Below are 22,248 nucleotides of genomic sequence, written 5' to 3'. Positions count from 1 at the left end.
CAAAAACCGGTAACAAGGATACGCTGACATACAGAGCATGGTCTGTAAGCTGAAGAAGGAGGCACGAACGCCAAGGGTGAGGAGGGAGTCTAATTTAAAACTGGGATCCGGGCAGGTCTCACGGATGGGGGCATTTGAACAGAGACTTGTGGAGGGAGGGAAGGGCCATGCCAATATCTGCCAGAAGAGCATCTGCAGAGGGAACGGAGCGTGCAAAGGGCCTGTGGTGAGAACAGCCTGACAAGCTCAGGGGCAACCAAGAGGCCAGGAGCATCGGGCAGGGGGAGGGTGGCAAGAAGGCCCAGGAGCACCAGCGGGGGCAGGTCTTAGGGCCTCGGGGGCCAGGACTTTGGCCAGACTCCGGGGGGGAAGGGGGTCTCGTGTTGTGAACTGACCTGGCTTGTGGTTTAGAAGCTCCCTCTGGCTCCTTGGAGACCAGGCTGAGCCATAGTCACGGAGAGAAAGGCCAGGTCAGAAGAGAGATCGCAGAAGCTCCAAGATCGTAGGGTGCCGGGGACCAGCCCCGGCTGATCCAGGGTATTCGAAGGAGAGACGGCATAGGCGAGGATCAGGATACAATAGCTTCAATTAGATATTAATTAAAGATATAAAGAGTAATAGAATAAGGATAGCTCAGTAGGAAAATTCAGTGGAGAAAAGAGGCTGAGTAGCTTGGTTTACGCGGGAGACCAATAAAACTTCAAGACAAGAAGTTTGCTCCACTTATGTAGGCCGCAGGCGTCCTTCCGTTCTCCCGAAGGAGAGGAGACACTGAGGCCTCCCCGGTCGGATCTTAGAAGCCCAGGCATAATTAGTAAGCATGGTGGGTTCCGCGCTCCAGATGGAGACTCAACCAGAGTGAGAGAGAGAGCGACATGGGGAGACCAGTATTTCGAGAAACTGATCCCAATTCTTTATTTTCCATGGTCTACTTTTATACACTGAGATGTTATGCAAAAGTCACACGGGGTCAGCAGTCCTGACTTTTATCAAAGTCAGGTGCTTCATACAAATGTATACAGAGGTCTTAGGGGTGTTACATCATCTTCTGGCCAGGGGGGCCTGCTGACAATTTACGACCCTCTCCTTGTGACAGCGGTCAGTCAATCAGGACACTTATTTCTCCAGGGCTGATTATTCTCAAAACAGACGCCACCCAAATAAAGTTACATTCCTACAGGGTGAGGGTGTAGTGGGTTTTAGTTAAGGAAAGAATTTACTTAGCCTAAGGTCTAACGTGATTAATATCAAAGGTTAATACTTATTTCTTCTATATATTCATTAATGTGTGTAAGGGCGGGGGATGTGGAGACTTAGCAACAAACATTGGCTCAACAAATGAAAAACCCTTCACCAACACAATTTCTAATTAGCCCACTATACTTATAGTTTTCTAACTTCTCTAAAGAACCTGTTTTTAGAGGGTTTAAAGCATCTTGTGCCTCTCATGGTTGGGAGGCTGTGAGCAATCACATGTGGCCGGACAAGCCTGTCAGGCAGGCTAGAGAGCCTTCAGAGGAGTTTGTAGGTTAAAACAGTCTTATCACGCCCAGGAATTATTATTAACTGGAGCTCTAGGTTAACTCCTTCTCCGAAAGAGGTCGTGGGGGACAGCCCCCCGTAAAGTCAGAGGTGTAGGTAAGAGCACAAAGTAGTAAAGTAGGCAGGCTCTGGTTATGGGGGTAGATGCTCGAGGAGTTCCAGGGGGACTCCTGAGGCTCGATCCCGCCTTTGCGTATGTCGAGCCTCCTTCCTCATGACCTTTGTCACGGGCGGAGTACCTCACTCTGGCCTCCAACAGTAGGGTGCTCACCAGCCTGCGTGAGAACGTCCCTTGCAGGGCTTCAGTTTCCTGTTTTGTAACGTGGAGGGCTTGTAGACGTCTGGGTGGAGAGCTCAGGGAAAGCAGGCCACCCTGGACCTTGATGTCCCCAACAGGGTAGAGGAGTTTGGTGGAGAAGCCCAGCCCCTGCCACTAGGAGAAACTCAACCCAAACTCGATGCACAAACACCCCAGACTGTGCCTCGTCCCACCTGAAGTCCTCGTGGGCCGTGGAGGCCAGGTCTGTTCCCTGCGCCGCTGCTCCAGGACCGGGGATTTGGAGAGAACCACAGCTCGGTGGAGACACGGTACAGATCAGATTGCCTGGTGCGAGGATGCTGAGTCCATCAGACCACGTTCTTTTCCCTCCCAGACACACAGCTGGACCATGCGGCCCTGCTCCCGGGAGGGACCCCATGTTTGTCCTCTGACCGAAGGCCTGTGGGCAGAAGTGACTTAGCTCACGAGAGCCCTGCGTGGGGCCTGTCACCAGCGTCCCTCCACCAGGGCTGGGTCCCAGCCTGAGGGGTCAGGCAGGTCGCCCGGGAGAATGGAGCGGCCACCTGGGCCGCGGCTGTAACCTCCCGCGCTGGCCAGCGTGTGAGTGGGAATGGAATCTGTCTCAAGCCTCTGAGACGTGGGGATGTTTGTTACAGCAGCTGCCTACGGACTAACCCTAACTCCTTACAGGACGTGCACCCAGGGCCTCTTGGGGTGTCCGAGTGACTGCCTGAGTGGAAGCTGTGACGGTGCAGACTCTGGGGAGGTCACGTGCCTTCAGCTGGCTCTTACATCTGTGGGGTAAGGAGAGCGCCTGCCTCAGGTGGTGGCCGTGAGGGGTGGGGGGTGAAGTCCAGGTGGCTCAGAAGGGGCCTCCCCTGGTGCCCTTGTCACTGGTCTTAACTCACACTCTCCACCCAGGTAAGCAGGCCCTGAAGTCGAGAGCTCTGGGATACAGGGTCCCTGTGCTCTGACTCCCAGGCCCGCCCTGATGGGGCCTCCCTTCGGGCCTCGTTGTCCTGCCTGCCTGCAGGCCGCGGGCGATGTGCGCTGGCTCCAGGCTGGATCCACACACCCCAGCTGGCCTCCGGCCGACTCAGGCGTGGCACGGAGCCGAGCTCCCCCACCCGCTGCCCAGGTTACTTTCTGGACTAGGGCCGTCTTGGTATAACCATTATCATCTCTTGAAGAGATGGAGAAACCAAGGCCCAGGTCCTCAAGTGACCTCATCAGAGTCACATGTCAGCGTGAGCAGCCACGCCAGGGCTACAAGTTGCCCCCATGATCCACAAGATTCCTAGGACCCCAGACTCAAACAGGCTGACATCCCATCCAAGCTCTGCCCCACGGGCTGGGTGAGCTCAGGCAGCTGCCTACGTAGCCTGAGCCTCAGTTTGCTCACCTGTAAAATGGGGAGGTGATGTAAAGCCAGCCTCCCAGATGAGCTCAGGCAGCTGCCTACGTAGCCTGAGCCTCAGTTTGCTCACCTGTAAAATGGGGAGGTGATGTAAAGCCAGCCTCCCAGACGCCTGGTTTCCCTCCTTGGCAGCCCTCCCCATGCTGGACCAAGCTGGGTCTGTGTTGCCAACGGCGTCTGCAGAATGGGTGCTACATCACCTGGGATTAGGTTATAAAAGGCAGTGCGGCTGTGCCTCAGATGGCTGTGCTCCTGTCTCTCTCAGAAGGCGGGGCAGGCCAGCTGCCGTATTGTCATTAGCAGTCTTGCTGGAGAACTGGGGCCTCTTGCCAACAGTCTCGTGAGTGAACCTGGAAGAGGCTCCTCCAGTCCCACGCAAACCTTCAGATGAGGCAGTGCCAGCTGTCAACCTGACTGCCCCTTCCTGAGAGCTCCTGAGCCTGCCTGAGGCCGCCCTGTAGGCGGCAGAAATTGAAATAACAAGTGCTTTTTGTTGTCTCCTGCAGCCAAGACTCGGCAGCCACTTGTCTCCCACTTGCAGTAGCTGTGGGTGAGTAATGCCCACCCACTGGGTGGGGCGGCCTGGGGATTACACGCAGGTACGTTGGCGCCTAGCTCCCGGCCGGCCCAGTGCCTCGTGGCCCACTGCCGCTCCCTCCCTGCCCTCATCACGCTTGCTAACCCTTTCCACCCAGGAACCCAAGGAGCCTCCTGCTCGTTTGATCAAAGCCAGCCTTTCCTCTCTCCTCCAGAGCAGCTCGGGAGTGAGGGTGATTACCAGAGCAGACAGTGAGGTTTTATTAGGAGCCATAACTGGGATGCTTGTGTTTGGAGAAAGCTGGGGAGATTTACAAGTGGCGGCTGGTGGAGGCGGGCGCTCTGCGTCTGTACGCACTCCTCTCCTTCTGCCTCCGGAGAAGCTCAGCCCTTGAGTCTGCTCCCTTCAGAGCAGGAGGAGGCGGAAATTGAATTAGTCTGCACATCTCTGCTGCTGATGGTTTTACTCAGGGCGATTTCGCTTGCTCATTTTTAATCTCTTCCTTCCATTTTTAAACAGCTGGCAGCTAAGTGGAGCTCAAGTGCACATTCTGGGATCATGTCCAGGCTCCTTGCCAGCCTGATCCCCTCTCTAGAGTGTCCCCTCCAGCCAGTGGGGAGGAAGACTGCAGGGCTATGGGGGGCTGAGGAGAGCGGGTGGCAGAAACTGGAGCCTGGAGGGCAGATCCGGAGGGTGTGGTGGGGCCCACGTGTGCATTTTAAACCTGGCGGATCTCTGTGACCATGTGCAGGCGATATTCATTGCCTTCTCTGGGGGTCCTGGGACCCCTGCCCCCATAGCTGAAGCACTCTGGTCAGAGCTATTGCTCAAAAGCTCAGGATTCACTCTGCCAACTGCGGGCGGGCCTCCTTCCCAGCCTCCTGAGGCTGTGGCGACAGCAAGGGCAGCTCTCCGCCCAGGGCCCGGCCCCTGTGAGGGCTCAAGAAATGCTCACTATGACTATTTATAACAACTGATAAAGGAAAGGCCAGAGTCCTCCCCCCAGAGCCGGGCCACCGCTGAAGGAGGGACACCGACCAGCAAAGAGCTGCTGCCTCTGTCCAGGGAGAGAGCGGGGTGGACCAAGGTTGGAGGCAGAACCCACCCGGCGGATGGAGTGGCAGGTGGGGCCTCAGCCGGGGAGCCCTGTGCCTCGGGTGTGTGGGGGCGTGGCTTGGTGGGAGCAGCAAGGTGTGGGTGTTGCGTGGGCGTGGCAGGGTGGTGGGAGAGGCGTGGGTGTGCGCATAGGGTATGGATGTGGCGGGCGTAGCAGGGGTTGTGGGTGTGATGCGGGCGGGGTTTGTGGAAGGCCGCAGGGATTCCTGCCTGCAGTAGTAGATACAATGGTCATCTGAGTTAAATTCACCCATTCCAGTCCATTTCAGTTCTCTGATTCCTAGAATGTCGACACTCACTTTTGCCATCTCTTGTTTGACCACTTCCAATTTGCCTTGATTCGTGGACCTGACATTCCAGATTCCTATGCAATATTGCTCTTTACAGCATCGGACCTTGCTTCTATCACCAGTCACATCTACAGCTGGGTATTGTTTTTGCTTTGGCTCCATCCCTTCATTCTTTCTGGAGTTATTTCTCCACTGATCTCCAGTAGCATATTGGGCCCCTACTGACCTGGGGAGTTCCTCTTTCAGTATTCTATCATTTTGCCTTTTCATACTGTTCATGGGGTTCTCAAGGCAAGAATACTAAAGTGGTTTGCCATTCCCTTCTCCAGTGGACCACATTCTGTCCGTCCACTGACAGAACTGAAATGGACTGGAATGGGTGAATCTAACTCAGATGACCATTATATCTACTACTGCGGGCAGGAACCCCTCAGAAGAAATGGAGTAGCCATCATGGTCAACAAAAGAGTCTGAAATGCAGTACTTGGATGCAATCTCAAAAACGACAGAATGATCTCTGTTCGTTTCCAAGGTAAACCATCAACATCACGGTCGTCCAAGTCGGTGCCCTGACCAGTAACGCTGAAGAAACTGAAGCTGAACGGTTCTATGAAGACCTACAAGACCTTCTAGAACTAACACCCATAAAAGATGTCCTTTTCATCACAGGGGACTGGAATGCGAAAGTAGGAAGTCAAGAGATACCTGGAGAAACAGGCAAATTTGGCCTTGGAATACAGAATGAAGCAGGGCAAAGGCTAACAGAGTTCTGCCAAGAGAATGAACTGGTCATAGTAAACACCCTCTCCCAACAACACAAGAGAAGACTCTACACATGGGCATCACCAGATGGTCAATACAGAAATCAGATTGATTATAGTCTTTGCAGCTGAAGATGGAGAAGCTCTATATAGTCAGCAAAACCAAGACTGGGATCTGACTGTGGTTCAGATCATGAACTCCTTATTGTAAAATTCAGACTTAAAGAAAGCAGGGAAAACCACTAGATCACTCAGGTATGACCTAAATCAAATCCCTTATGGTTATACAGTGGAAGTGAGAAATAGGTTCAAGGGATTCGATCTGATAGATAGAGTGCCTGATGAACCATGGATGGAGGTTTGTGACATTGTACAGGAGGCAGTGATCAAGACCATCCCCAAGAAAAAGAAATGCAAAAAGGCAAAATGGTTGTCTGAGGAGACCTTACAAATAGCTGTGAAAAGTAGAGAAGCTAAAGGCAAAGGAGAAAAGGAAAGATATAAGCATCTGAATGCAGAGTTCCAAAGAATAGCAAGGAGAGATAAGAAAGCCTTCCTCAGCGATCAATGCAAAGAAATAGAGGAAAGCAACAGTATGGGAAAGACTAGAGATCTCTTCAAGAAAATTAGAAATACCAAGGGAACATTTCATGCAAAGATGGGCTCAGTAAAGGACAGAAATGGTATGGACCTAAGAGAAGCAGAAGATATTAAGAAAAGGTGGCAAAAATACACAGAAGAATTATATGAAAAAGATCTTAATGACTCAGATAACCATGATGGTGTGCTCACTCATCTAGATACAGACATCCTGGAGTGAGAAGTCAAGTGGGCTTTACAAAGCATCACTACAAACACAGCTAGTGGAAGTGATGGAATTCCAGTTAAACTATTTCAAATCCTAAAAGAGGATGCTGTTAAAGTCCTACACTCAATATGCCAGCAAATTTGGAAAACTCAGCGGTGGCCACAGGACTGGAAAAGGTCAGTTTTCATTCCAAACTCAAAGAAAGGCAATGCCAAAGAATGCTCAAACTACCGCACGATTGCACCCATCTCATACACTAGCAAAGTAACGCTCCCAATTCTCCAAGCGAGGCTTCAACAGTATGTGAATCGAGAACTTTCAGACGTTCAAGCTGGATTTAGAAAAGGCAGAGGAACCAGAGATTAAATTGCCAACATTGGTTGGATCATAGAAAAATTTCCAAGAAATATCTACTCCTGCTTTACTGACGACACCAAAGCTTTTGACTGTGTGGATCACAACAAACTGTGGAAAATTCTGAAAGAGATGGGAATACCAGACCACCTGACCTGCCTCTTGAGAAATCTGTATGCAGGTCAAGAAGCAATAGTTAGAACTGGATATGGAACAACAGACTGGTTCCAAATGGGGAAAGGAGTTTGTCAAGGCTTTGTTTTATCACCTGCTTATTTAACTTATATGCAGAGGACATCATGCGAAATGCCAGGCTGGATGAAGCACAAGCTGGAATCAAGATTGCTGGGAGAAATATCAATAACCTCAGATATGCAGATGACACCACCCTTATGGCAGAAAGTGAAGAACTAAAGAGCCTCTTGATGAAAGTGAAAGAGGAGAGTGACAAAGTTGGCTTAAAGCTCAACATTCAGAAAACTAAGATCATGGCATCTGGTTCCATCACTTCATGGCAAATAGATGGGGAAACAGTGGAAACAGTGGCTGACTTTATTTTTTTTGGCTCCAAAATCACAGCAGATGGTGATTGCAGCCATGAAATTAAAAGATGCTTAGTCCTTGGAAGAAAAGTTATGACCAACCTAGAAAGCATATTAAAAAGCAGAGACATTATTTTGCCAAGAAAGGTCCATCTAGTCAAAGCTATGGTTTTCCCAGTGGTCATGTATGGATGTGAGAGTTGGACTATAAAGAAAGCTGAGTGCCAAAGAATTGATACTTTTGAACTGTGGTGTTGGAGAAGACTCTTGAGAGTCCCTTGGACTGCAAGGAGATCCAACCAGTCCATCCTAAAGGAAATCAGTCTGGAATATTCATTGGAAGGACTGATGCTGAAGCTGAAGCTCCAAAACTTTGGAAACCTGATGCGAAGAATTGATTTGAAAAGACCCTGATGCTGGGAAGTTTGAAGGCAGCAGGAGAAGGGGACGACAGGATGAGATGGTTGGATGGTGTCACTGACTTGATGGACATGAGTTTGAGGAAGCTCTGGGAGTTGGTGAAGGACAGGGAGGCCTGGCGTGCTGCAGTCCACGGGGTCTCAAGGAGTCGGACACCACTGAGGGACTGAACTGAACTGAGGAAAGAGTAAATCGAGGCAGTATTGAAGCGTGATGCTCAGAGGCTGTGAGTGGGTTGACAGGTGTAGGCGGTCCTCTCCGAGCCCCAAGAAGGTGCATCCTCACGGGAAAGGCGAGGAGTAGCCGCGCATCGGCGGGTGTGGGGTGGGGTGCACGTGATGCAGGACGCCGGCACTGCCTGCAGCCGGGGCAGCTAGGCCAGGGGCGGGGCAGCTAGGCCAGGGGCAGGGCAGCTGCCCGGGAGGGAAGCGTGCGTAGGTCTCTGAGGAGGAGGAGGTTTTTCCCAGGAGTGGCAGGCACGAGATGAGCACCCACTTTTGGGCAGCGGGACACAGATGGGTGGGGGCGTGGGGCTGCAGAAGGGGGCCCTCACGGGTTCACAGGGGATACAGAGAGGCAGGAGGTCCCAGGCAGGGCCTGAGGGCCTTAGTGGGCTCCGGCAGTGGTGTGGGCTGTGGGTGGAGCAGGGAGGGAGGGAAGCGTGACTTGCGGGAGACAGTTCGGGGCCCTGGCACTGCCCGCAGCCCACTGTGTCCGCTCACCAGCCGTCCCCTCTCCCACCTGCACCCCTTCACCCGTGGCTCCTCGAGGCTCCAGGCCTCCAGACTGTTGGCCACCCTTGCTTCTGCAGTTCGCGTCCATGTGAGGTGGTCCCTCCCTGCGCCGGGACTGTGGTCCCGGGACCCACTTCAGGAGCGCTTGGCTGGTGATGACATGAGTGTAAAAGACCACAGAGCTTCCAAGAAGAAGGGGTTCCCGAGGCACTGGCCACAGAGTCCGCCTCAGGGCAGGGCACAGATTTGGAGTCCATGCTTTTTTTTTTAAGTGATAGTACCAAATAAAAGCTGATTTGTTTGGGAAGTCGCATTCCTTGAATCAAAAGCTGGTATGGCAGATAATAAGGTTAAAGGTTGGCCTCCCACCTGGTTTGACTGACACCAGGCTTGGAGTCCAGTGGGCTGGGAGGGTCAGGATGTCTGACTCCCGGAGTCCGGAGGGGGCTGGCTTTCCCAGGGTGGTGGGTGGGCGGGACATCCCAGAGGCATCCATGCAACGCCCCCCAACCCAGGGCCCCCTGCATTTGTCACCAAGTTTTCACCTTTTAAGAGATGGGAGTATTTTTAACCGGCCTGTCAACACCCTTGTAATTAAACAAAATTTTCACATTGAAAACTGACAAAATGCTCTGAGGACGCATAAAGGCCCCTTAACAGCGTGGAAGCTGGGGTGGGGTGCTTATCACGGGGGAGTGGAAGGTCATTTTGAAAGAAGCCTCAAAGGAGGGCTCTGGAAGATGCAGCAAGGGACTCAGAGCGGGCGCGGAGCTCGGTCCTGCGGCTCTGATGCCCGAGGGGGCACTGGATTTACGTATCACAGGGGAGGTGATGCCCTCCGGGCTCTTTAGGATCCGGGGGCAGGCGAGGGGGTGATGGCTGCCCCAGCTGTGGACTCTGGGTGGGGGAGATGGTGGGCGTAGTGCTCCTGAGTCTCAGAGACGCTGTTTCCTCATTAACCTGGGTGAGGGGTCACCCTGGCCTGAGAGCAGGCACCCAGGAGTGTCTTCAAGGCCGATTCATTCCCTGGCTTCCTGTGGGGCCCTAGAAAGGCCCTGACGCCAGCCCCAGAGGCACCGCTGGCCCTCATGGGGATCGCACCCCAGTCAAGGCACCCCCGGGCCCCCTGACTCCCGGACATCGACCCCCGCTCCAGGAGCCCAGGGTGGCCCAGGCCGCTGACGGGTGGTGTGGGCAGGTGTCCCCAGAGGTGCCTGGAGAGCTGACGCTGGCCCTCCTGGTGAACAGTGCCAGGAATCTGAGCCTCAGAGGGGCTGGCCGGGCCGATGAGGGAGGGGTCTGACCACAGAGCCTTCAAGGTCCTTGCCAGCCCTGGAAACCCCCGAAAGATGAGAAGCAATGGATAATCGATGCCTGAACTCAGCTTCCCCTGCCCTCAAGGCTGCTCCTCACACCTTTAGCCTAGTCTTCAGAACAGCCTCAGGGTTCAAGGGCATCTCAAGTGTACTGAGCACTGTGCACACAGCAGGCTGTTCACAGACGCTTGTTGAGAGACTTCCCACTGTTGGCAAAGCCTGGTGAGCTTTCTGTTTAGATAAACATGATCTGTGTGCACCCCCCCCCCCCCACCGCCCGCCACCGCCCCCGCCAAGCAGATGCATCTGTGCAGAATGACGGCCCCAGACCGAGCTTGTGACCCGGGGGCTCGGCTCACTCCTGGTGCCTTGGGGGAAGGAAGTGACAGAGAATAACCAGCTGGCCAGGCAGGGGGCGGGGACATCTCGCTTCCGCCCTCAGCTGGTCCGGTGACCCCAGTGACTCTGTCTGAGTCCCCAAAGCTGCCTGGAGCTCCCATAGCCCATAGTGAGACTCAAGGGCAACTAGACCAAACAGCCTGCCCAGGGCGATGCTAGGGCCTGGGTGGGACCTGGCGGGCGCCTATCGGGCCTCTGCTGCAGCCTGGCTGGGGACCACCTTCCTTCCTCAGAATCTAGTCCCTTGTTCCTGAAATGGGACAGTCGGAGTGGCCCTGCAGTTTCTCCTGGGCCGCGAGTCCCAGAGGCGAGACCCCCGTCCTCTGCCCACAGTCCCCGCCCAGCAAGCAGTAGGCCCCGAGGGCGCGTACATGGGGGCGGGGGGCTATAAGCTTGGTGCTAGCCCCCACGCTGGCCCCTTTCCCACAGACGCTGCCCCGGGCCCGGCCACTCTCCAGGGCAGCTGTCCTCCAGCCCATGGCCCGGCCCGGGGCCTCTGTGCCTCCCACGGTGGGGAGGAGAGAGATGGAAGGTCGCCACCTCCGGCTGGAAGGGCTGCCTGCGTCTCACTGGCTGGAAACGGTCACGTGACCCCACCTCCCATCCCACCTCCCAGAAGAAGTTGTGTGACATGGGGGACCTGGTGAGCAAGAAGGGCCCTCTCTGCCTCTTAGGTTCCTTGTAGATGAGCAAACACTTGTGAACTTGCTGGAAGCTGGGTGGGCGGCTGTCTGTGGGGTTGGGCCACAGACGGGAAGGCAGAGTGGATGCTTAAATGATGTTTTGTTCCAGGAGGGTGTCCTTTCAACACGTGTTAGATGCCTTATTACACTCAATTAAATCCTCAGTGAGGACAGTGTTTGAAAGGCATTTCCAAGGGAGCGAGCCAGCGCTGGTTGCTGGGTGTCCGGTTGGTCCTGGCCTCAGGGAGAGAGGCTGCCGCCCACCAGGTGATGGATCGTTCTGCGAGAGCACGGCTGACCCCCTGGTGGGGGGCCAGGAGTGAGGCTCTAATGATGGATGACCCAAACAGGCTGGTTTAATTTCCCACCATCACCTGCCACTCTGCGGCTGGTGCCTGCGTCATTTCCCAAGCTCTGTCCATCCATCAAGCAGGCATGAGGCCAAACGTGCTCCTCATTTCATTGTTGGGGGACCTTGGGCTGGGGGAAGGGACCGGGAATGGGGGCACTGCCCTTCTCAGAAGCAGGATGGGAGATTGGCAAAACCAGAAGAGCTGGTTAGATGGGCTGGGCTGGTTGATGTTTTAGGAGGAGCTGAAACGCGTGTGCTGATTTACAATTAGGGGTGTGGACGGTGCGTGCAGACCCTCCCTGTAGCTGGACATACAGCTCAACGAGGAGGCTGCCTGGAGATGCCGGCGGATGCACCACAGCAGGACCTCCCTCATGTTGTTCCTAAGAAGGGGCGCTGTTTGACTCCCCACCCCCAAACCCTGCTGGAGGTGCTGCGTTGGTGTGTGTGTGTTTTGGTGTGTGTGTGTTTTGGTGTGTGTGTGTGTGTTGGTGTGTGTGTGTGTGTGTTGGTGTGTGTGTGTGTGTTTTGGTGTGTGTGTGTGTGTTGGTGTGTGTGTGTTTTTGGTGTGTGTGTGTGTGTGTGTTTTGGTGTGTGTGTGTGTTCTGAAGTGCAGGCTGCTGGTTGGTCGAGAAGCAGCCGGGGAGCAGAAGGAAGTCCCATATGTTTGTGATGGAACTGTCTCATCGCTGCCGGGGGCCAGTGCCTCCTCCCTCCCCGCTCACCTTCTGCCTTGGGCCCCTCCTCCGAGGGCTTGCTCCATCCCGGGCAGGGGCGTCCTTGGCCTTTTAGGTCCTGGAGGGTCCTTCAGAGGGGTGCCAGCAAATTTGATGGCCGGATGATTCATCCCAGCCTGCCACGCTCCCCTTCTCGGAGGTGTCAATTGCCTGCCTTTAAAAATAGCTTTATTGTTTTCTTATTATAAAATGAATCCATCGTTATTGCAAAAAAAAACAGTTCAGAAAATTTAGAAACTTGAAGGAGACTGTCACCACCCCCCTCCCACCAGCAACCACCCTGTGAATCCATCGTTATTGCAAAAAAAAAAAAAATTTCAGAAAATTCAGAAAGTTGAAGAAGGGAGTGGTGATCACCCCGCTGACTAGTGGGCGCCCCGTTTCTAGGCAGAAAGAGACACACGTATGTAAACACACCGAGGCTGTGTGCTCGCACTGTTGGAGCCATGCAGCTCCCGCTTCTGGGTTCCTGGGACGTGGTCCTCATCCGCGGATGCCGAGCCACGTGGCACTTTCCCGCCTCCAGCGACTCACTGTTAACCCAGTTTCCAGTGTGGCTGGTGGGACCTTGGGTGCAGCAGAGAACCCTCCCAGCCTCTGGTCCTCGTTAGGGAACCTGGGCTGATAACACCCCCACCTCCGAGCACGGCTCCAACCTCGGGGAGACGGTGCTCGTTACACACGGGGTCTGGCCCAGACCTCGCAGCGCCTCTGGGCACCCTGTCCTACCATCCCTGTGGTGTGGCTCCTGGTACAATTGCGCTAAGGGCTGACGGGCCCTTTCAGTACCCGCCCCATGAACTCCACAGCAGCAGCCGGCCCCGGGGTAGGGTCCTTCCTGGCCCGGCTGATTTGGTGCTAAGGCAATTGCCTGAAAGAGGAGCTGCCGGGTCCCGGGGTCCCCCTTCCTTCGATGTGGAGTATGTTCAGGAAGCAGGTCTGTGCTTGTCTGATGCTGCTTTTAGGAGCCTGACCTGGGGCCGGCGTTTGCACACAGGCCACGAGGCACAGGTGGAAGGGGCTGGTCAGAGGGGGCTCGGCTGTCAGAGGCCCCTCCTCTACTGGACACACGGCCCATCCTAAGCGGCCAGGCTGCATCCAGTTTCCTGGAGACTGGAGTCCAGCTCGGCCTGTTTTCTAGGCTCGGGTAGGGGTGCTTGGCGGAGAACCGCACAGGGCCGAGGCGGTGGGATCGGGAGCCCCAGCCTCTCCTCCCCTCGGGCCCCTCGCACCAGCCAAACGCTGCCTGGCCCCCGGCTGCTCTCACTGGCCCGACGAGCTCTCACTCCGACTGGACCCTGGCAGCGAGGTCGTGCCCTGGGATGGCCCAGCATCACCCTGCTGTGTCCGGGGGCCGTGCTGTTTCCCTGGCGTTTGCTTTTTAAACTAGATAACAGTCGTAGCTGTTACTTATCACATGCGCATTATGGGCCCCGAATCCCAGTCTTGAATCCTGAGAAGAAACCGGCAGGGAGGTCACCATTTGTGCTACTTAAGGTCGACGTCCAGAGGGTTGTTCCCCTCAACACACCACCCCCGTGAGTCCTGCAGCTGGAAGGAAAGAGTGGATCCAGTCTGTGCCCGGCTCTCTCCGCCCTCCGAGGGAGGGGCAGGCGTGGTGACCTTGAGCCTGGCCCGTGACCTTCCCAGGTGCCTGCTGGGGTGCACAGCTGGGGGGCTTCTGGGGTGGGGGGTCAGTGTGAGGTCTTGGGGGGTGGAGACCGAGGGGCGGCTCTGCCCATGTCCGCCATGCCCACGTCCGCCATGCCCACTGCTGGTTGCAAGGTTGGGGAGGGGAGGTGTGACCCTGAGACCCTTCTCAGACAGTGATGCTGGCCCCCTGCCAACCCTTCTTCCCAGACAGGAGGGCTGAGTCCTTAGGGAGACCTTCCTTCTGGCAGGACTCCTGGCCCTGACCCAGACACACAACCCCAGCTGCTCCCAGAGCCTTCTCTCCCAGCCCATCTTAAGAGCACTGCTCCCGAGTTGAACCCCTCATTGTGTTGGGGGTTGGACGGTCTGCAGCCCCTTGGGCTCCAGCCAGCTCCAGAGTCATTAGTATCGTGAAGTCCCGGGAAGCCTGGCCCTGGAAGTTGGCACCGGAGACCGCAGGAGCGCCTCAGCCCAGGGCCAGCTGCTTCTCACCCCCAGGCTCTGTCTGGGCCAGATGGCCTGGAGGCAGGCTGTCCAAGGACACTCTCGCTTCCCTCCCAGGAATAAGGACGTTGGTGGGGGGGCAGGTGAGAATGTGTCCCTGAGTTCCGCTGACCCCGAGGCCCCTTGCTGGCCAGGACAGGTGCTGTGACGGGGACAGGCGGGGGGGCGCAGCCGGAGGAGCCCCCACTGAGGGCACTGGCCCGCCCTCCTTGTGCAGAAGGGCATCAAGACTTTTGTGTTTTTTGCTGAAAAAATAGCAGCCTCCTTTCCCGGGTGGGCTTGCACAGGCAGCGCCGCCCTGGGGCCCCAGCCACCACGCGGGCTCTGACGTGCCTTCTCCCCTGCGGCCCCGACAGCCACGTGAAGCATCTGTGGTGGGTTCAGGAATGGAGGGTTGGGGGGCGGTGCGTGCTCGTCCAGGCATGTGAGTTGGCAGATGGTTCCAGGTCGGGCTTGGTGGGGCTGGGGTCAGGGTCGCCAGGGCTCTCAACGGGCACCTGTCATCACTCACCTGCCACAGGGCCCCTCTTCTGCTCCCGGGACAGCAATGCCCTGCAGACAGGAGCCCAAGGCCCTCCTGCAGGACGTGTGGTTGGGGAAAAAGAAAACAGTGTTCGGGCCACCACCCTCAGCGGGGCGTGAGCAGAGGAGGGATCAGGAGTGAAGAAGGGTCTGGCCCAGGAGCTGCTGAGAGCATCTGATGGGGCATTCGGGGCTCCCCCAGGCTGAGACTTCCCTGTGGTGCCAGGCATGGGGTGGGGGCCGTGTGCTGAGGCCCAGACCTGCTGTCAGGAGATGCCACTCCGGGTCTGGTCATTCAGCCCCCGACGGCCCTGTGTACTCACGGAGCCCTGCCCTGTGCCCGGGATCGAGGAGGCTGAGAGGGACTCAGGACACACGGTCTTTGTCCCTGGGGGCTTCCCTCCCACCTGGAGGTGCCCGGCACACAGGTGAGTCAGCAGCATGCGGTGATGTACAAGCAGCGCCCGGCACTCGGGACGCGGGGGCAGCCGGCGCAGGTCCCCGCGCAGAGGCCTCCCTGATCACACAGCGCCCCGAGGACAAAAGCCGTCCCTGGTCACGCTTTGGGGCCAGGAGTCTGCGGATGGCTCACTTATGCTTTGCTTTGATAGTCCTCCATGAAAGGGCACGACAACAGCTGTCCACTCGTCTGGGATTGAAGAGGGTAGCTCGTCATCTAGAAAGAGGAGACAGAGGCCACAGACGCAGAGAGACGGAGAAAGAGAGACAGACAGACAGACGCAGAGAGACAGAGAGAGAGACACAGACAGGCGCAGACGCAGAGCCACAGAGGGGGACACGAGTTCACCTTGCCGCCCCAGGAGGGCACTGAGGAGCCAGGGTCTCTCGGACGCTGCGCAGCTGAGCTGGGAACAGGCCTCCAGGTTCCCATGTCCACATGCACACACCCCACAGCAGGCCAAAGCACGCTGGGGAGGGTGCCTGCTTCCCAGAGCTCACGCTTTAGTGGAGAAACGTATCAAACACCTACCGTACAATTAGCTGTTACTGAAATGATCATTTAAAAAAAAATCTTTTCTATTTTACATCACTTTATAGTTACAGAAAAATTGCACAAATAGTACAAGGTACGCTCACGCACAATGTGTTTTCTCTCTCCATCACCACACACACGCACACACACACGCACACACAAGCACACACGCATATGTGTGCGTGCACACACATGACACACGCACACGTATGTGTGCATGCACATGCACGGACACGCGTGTGTGCACACACTCACGCACACTCACACACACAGTCACACATGCGCACACACACACGCGCACACGCATCTACACCATATTTTCTGAACTACCGGACAGTGCGTTAGATCCATGGGGCTGGCCCTTTGCGCTCAGGGCTCTCTTCATGTGTGTTTTGTCTGCGCAGCGCAGCAGTCAGGACCTTAGTTCCCGACCAGGCGACGTGCGCTGGGAGCTCAGAGTCCTAACCGCCGGCCCGCCAGGGAAGTCCCCGCCCTGTATCAGCGCTGAGCAAGCACAGCTCTCACATCGTCACAGTGCAGTGATCAGTCAGGAGATGCTTTTGAATGAGGCACAGGCCTTACTCAAGTCTGGCTACTTGGGGCCAAGCGTTCTCCAGAGGCCCACCCAGAAGTGCGGTTGCTCCTTTCTCAGTGCATCCTAGGAGGCAGATGCTGCCTTTTCAAGAAATTAACCAAAAACAACCAAAAAACCCCCCTTGATGGCCGCCTCCGTATTTATCATACCCAGAGTCTCCTGGACTGCAAGAAGATCCAACCAGTCCATCCTAAAGGAAATCAGTCCTGAATATTCATGGGAAGGATTGGTGCTGAAGCTGAAACTCCAGTACTCTTTGGCCACCTGATGCGAAGAACTGACTCGCTGGAAAAGACCCTGATGCTGGGAAAGATTGAAGGCGGGAGGAGAAGGAGACGACAGAGGATGAGACGGTTGGATGGCATCATCAACTCAATGGACATGAGTTTGAGTAAAGTCCGGGAGTTGGTGATGGACAGGGAGGCAGGGCATGCTGCAGCCATGGGGTCACAAAGAGTCAGACACGACTGAGAGACAGCAACTCTCCTCTACCCCCTCCAGACAGGACTCCATCTGGATCAATTCCTTCATCTCCAAGAACTTCCCTCAATATGTCTTACCCTGCAGGTGGTGAATTCCCTGTTTACCTGTAAACATCTTTTTCTGCTTTCATTTCGGGGGATATTGTCACTGGACGCACAATTTTGGATCGACATGTCCTGAGCCCCACACTTTCCGTCCCCATCACCTCTAGGAAGCACTCTTGCTTCCTTGCAGACAATAGATCTGCTTTGAAGAGTTTTTTCTTAGTCTTTGGTGTTCAGTGATCTAATCATGCTGTGCCCGGGAGTCATTTTCTTCCGTTCTTCTTGGAGTTGGCTGAGAGGCTTGAACCTGTAAGTTCTCTGTTCTTCACAAAATGAGGGGAAGTTTTGATCGTTAGCCCTTCAAGTCTTCTGCCTCTGGCCCATTATAAAGAGATGTATGTTGCATCTCTTGATATTTCCCCACTGGTTGTGGAAGCTCTGTTCACTTTTTTCAGTACTTTTTCTGTCTCTTCGCCAGAGGGGAGAGTTTCCATGGCTCTGCATTTCAGTTCACTGGCCCCTTCTGCCGTTTTCCATCTGTTATTAACTCCATCCAGCAAGTGTCACAGTTCAACACATTAAGTTCTTTAGTCCTAGAAGTTTCTCTTTATTCTTTTTTATACTTTCCACTTGTTTATTGAGATTTTCCCCCTATTCATTTTTAATGGAATAATCTCTTTTTAGTACTCAAATATATTTATAGAAGGTGCTTTAACTCTTTGCTGTTCATAACACTGGGGTCTTTTCAAGGTCAATCTCCCTGAACGAGCCCCCTCCCGCCGTTTATAGGTCACATTGCCTGGCTTATTCACATCTCGTCATTTTTGTTGCGTGCTTGACATTGTTGATGCTTTGAGAGTCTGGGTATTTTTGTCTTTCTTGAGAGAGTGTTGAGTTTTGTTCTGACAAGCAGCTCATTTACTGGTGGATGAGCTGATTCTCAGACTCAGTTTTGAGTTCTATTAGATGGGCTTACAGAGATTCTTTCCCAGAAAGAATCTGGGAAAGATTGAAGGTGGGAGGAGAAGGGGACAACAAAGGATGGGATGGTTGGATGGCATCACCGACCCGATGAACAGGAGTTTGAGTAAGCTCCGGGAGTTGGTGATGGACAGGGAGGCCTGGTGTGCTGCAGTCCATGGGGTCACAAAGAGTCTGAACTGAACTGAACAGAGATTCTTCTTCTAGGGTTAGTCATAGCCTTTCCAGGCTGTCTCGTTGAACGCCTGGGAATTTCAGCAGACTTTCTCCGTTCCTGCTGGCTGTGTGGATCATCTCCCTGAATGTGCAGCCAAGCATTTAGAAGATATCAGGGGACCCTGTGTGGATTTCAGAAGCTCCTACTTGGACCACCTCTCTGCCCCTAACTCTAGCTGCCTTGCCACCTTCATATTCCAATCCCTGCATCCCCAGCTCAGCAAAACATTGTTATCTGGCTGAGCAGTCACCCCACATCATCTCAGAAGGGAGGACTCCATGCACAGAGTCCAGGCAGAACCACTTGGGGGTCCAGAAAGTGCCCAGGACAGGAAGCTGGTGGCTGTGGGGCTGGTGCACTCGCCTCCTCTCGGGTTCCGGTCCCACTGGCGTCCAGTCAGGGAGACTTCACTGTCCTACTTTATCCAGTTTTGTAGGTGTTGGCAGCAAGAGGGCTAGATGACGCCATCACGGCCAGAGGAGGAGGTCCTGCTCAATGAGTTTAAGTTACAGCTGTGGTCTGTGCTGCAAAGGAGAGAAAGCAGGTTGCTTGCAAGATGCAAATGAGTTGGAGGCCCAGGAGGTGCTCCGTAAACAGGGCTGAAAACTGAAGAGTGTGCGTGTTCTGCACACACATACACCTATGCCCACGCGATGAGCAGAACCACATTCTCGGTAGAGGAACAGCATCCATGAAACCTCCCGTGTCATAAAGGGCTCGGTGCGTCCCTGAAGCTGAAAGAAGGCCAGTGTGGGCGGCTCCAGGGCACCCCACGTGCTGCAGCCAATGTTGGGGGAGGCAGGGGACAGAGCCCCTCCCCCACCTGCTACCGCACGCCCCCCAGCCTCGCCCACTTATTTCAGTGTACTGCACACCTATGAACATTTCCTGTGTGCGTGTGACATGGAAAAGGAGGCTGGGGACCCTGGGAACGAGCACAGGTGCAGGGAACGTGCCTGGGTGCTGAGACGGGAGGCATCTGAGAGCACAGGGGCCCCGCAGAAGGCTGCGGGGTCCAAGCAGGGGTGTGGCTCCGGGTACCATGGCTGAAGGGTCCTTGGGGGCCCCACACGAGGTGCCTTGGGTCAGGAAGCCAAGCTCCTTCGTCATGCCCATCCCCGGGGAGTTCCTGGTGGCTCCCTCCAGGCACTCACCTAGGCTTCATGTCCCCAGGGTGGGCTGTTCCCTGAGTAATAGTCTTTCCAACAAAGAAACCCAAAGCCCTGGGTGAGAAGGTTCATGCGCACTGCCTCCAGGCCTCAGAGGCCCTTGGCCATCTGTGACCAAGGCGCCCGACCCCACAGGGGCACACAGCCCTTTTCCTCCCAGAGGGACCCCCCTACTACAAACACTGGTGCTCCGCAAGGAGTGCGGACATTCCAGCACCAGATGCTGGCTCCAGGGCAGGGAGGCCCAGGTCACAGGCAAGCAGGGCCTCGCAGCCCTTCGCCGGTCTCTCCAGGTGAGGGAGCCTGCCCTGGCCAGCCGGCCCCAGAGACACCCTCCCGTGGGCCGTCGGGGGTCCCCACCTCTGCTGGACTCGGGAAGGAGCTCGGCCACGCGTGCCTGGAGGAGGATATGCTTTGGAAGTGTTCGATGGAAACTCACAGATCTTTCTGGGACTTGAACGGGGCCTCGGGCCCACTTCTGAGCCTTCATGCTCTGAGGCCAGGGAAGACCAGGGTTAGACAAGCCCCACGCTTCAGACAGTTGTGGTGGTTTCTGCCGAACTGGAAGCTGCTGGAGCAGAGTCTCAACACCCCCAGACTGAGAGTCCCTGGGCCCCCGGGGCTCAGGGGAGGAGTGCCCACCCAAGGCTCAGGTGGGCACCGAGCTGGGGGCTCAGGGGAGGAGTGCCCACCGCAGGCACAGGTGGGCACCGAGCCGGGGGCTCAGGGGAGGAGTGCCCACCGCAGGCACAGGTGGGCGCCAAGCCAGGGATACCGAGGTGGGGGCTCAGGGGAGGAGTGCCCACTGCAGGCACAGGTGGGCACCGAGCTGGGGGCACAGGGAAGCCTGCAGCTGCTCTCAGCCAGGGAGCTCCACGGCAGAGCCTGTGCGTGCTGGGAAAGCTCGAGCTCTGGCCGGGGCCCGCGTGACGGCAAACCGTGGAGAGAGCGTGAAATCAGCCGCACTCGGCATGCCTTGGGGACCAGCCCCCGGTGAGCCCATACACGGCCGTGCCCGCTGCGAGTGGGGCGCTGTCTCAGCTGAGCTCACGGCACCCCGAGCCCTGGTGACAAGCCAGCTCCTTACTGGCACCAGGCCTGTGTGGACAGCAGCCTGTCCTGCCCTTGGGTCCTTGAGAGGGCGGGAGGCGGGGCGGGAGGCGGGGCGGGAGGGCCCTAACGGGCACTGAGGACAGAAGCGTCCACGCCATGCTCTTGAAGGTGTAACGGGAGGCGGGGGGCACCTCGTTACCCCTCCTCTCTCACCTGTGCACAGGCTCTCAGGAGACGGCAGGTGGGAGCTCCCTGACCTCCAGTGCCTGCACCCCTGCTCACTGGGCAGGACTGGGGTGTCTTCCCAGGGCGAGCTGGGCACACCCACACGTCCAGCTCTCTGCCCAGGTGTCTGCTCGCCCGGGCGAGGCTCTGGTCTGAAGTCCGGCTCAGGTGCGCTGTGCCCGCCCAGGCCTCCAGGTGTGGTCCTCCTGGGACACGGCGGCTCTTGACTCTGCGCCCTGCAGCCCTGCTGCTGCGCTGCACGTGGACCCATGATATGTGGGTGCGGGGGTGCCTCCCCAGGGTCAGGAGCTCCGTGAGGGGCAGCCACCCGAGGACTGGACTGAAGGGGGCGTCTCTCAAGTCAGGATGGGCTCCCCCGGGCCCCCCTGCACGTGGCCCTGCCTCCTCGGGGCCGCAGGATGCGGCCGGTGCCGCCCTGCCCAGGTCACGGGGTCACTCCTCACCTGTCGTGCTTCCTGAAAGCTGGTGCTCCCGGTGCTCAGGAAATCCACGTGTCCGCCTGCAGTGGGCACGTGTCCCCCAAAGGGGTGTTCAAGCCCTGAGCCCTGCGCCCGTGAACTTGGGACAAGGTCTTTGTGGAAATAATTAAGACATAAGTTAAGGGGCCATGAGGCTGGATTAGGGCGGGCCCTTCACCTGGGCCTCCCTGGTAGGTGAGGTGGTGAAGAATCCGCCCGCAATGCGGGAGACCTGGGTTCGATCCCTGGGTTGGGAAGATCCCCTGGAGAAGGCGAAGGCTACCCACTCCAATGTTCTGGCCTGGAGAATCCCATGGACTATACAGTCTGGTCGCAAAGAGCCAGACACGACTGAGTGACTTTCATTCACGCGTTCACCTGGTGTGTCTGCTGTCCACAGATACACGGAGCAGAGAACACGTGAAGGCCTGACACAGAGAAGGGGGGTTGCAGGGCCGCCAGCCAGGAGGCCCAAGACCTGCCGATGACAGGCAGGGCTGGGGCGGGGCCTGGAGGGAAGCCGGCTGCCGACGGAGAGTCCAGACTGCCAGGCTCCAGCCCTGGGAGAGAGGGCACCTTTGCTGTTTAAACCTCCGGGTTGTGGGCCTTCATTCTCGGGGACCTTGGACATCGTAACATGTGTATCCAGAGACCCGGCTGCCCCCCCAGCCTTGAAGACAGACTGCTGGAAAATGGCCATGGTTCCACAGATATGCTTTACTTTCTCTGCCTTGGATGATCAGTGCCAAGCCTGACCCCCGGCCTTGCCCCCTCCCAGCTCCTGGCCTCCTCAGGGGCAGCTGTGGAGCTGGGCTCCAGGCAGGGCTGGGAGACACCACGGGGCTTTAGGGGACCGGCTTGTGTGAAGCCGAGGACAGGGAAGGCCGCTGGGTGCCTGGTCTGAGCTGGGAACAGAGACGTGAGCGAGAAAATGAGGCCCAAGGCTGGTGAGTCGGCCCAGCCGGAGCCTCCACGCCTGCCGGAGAGGGGCTGCATGGGGCTCAGAGCACAGTCCTGGGGCCTGGTGTGGGGGGCCGCTG

This window comes from Bos indicus x Bos taurus, chromosome 11 (genome assembly GCF_003369695.1).
Source record: "Bos indicus x Bos taurus breed Angus x Brahman F1 hybrid chromosome 11, Bos_hybrid_MaternalHap_v2.0, whole genome shotgun sequence".
Taxonomy (NCBI): domain Eukaryota; kingdom Metazoa; phylum Chordata; class Mammalia; order Artiodactyla; family Bovidae; genus Bos; species Bos indicus x Bos taurus.
This window is presented reverse-complemented; position numbering follows the sequence as displayed.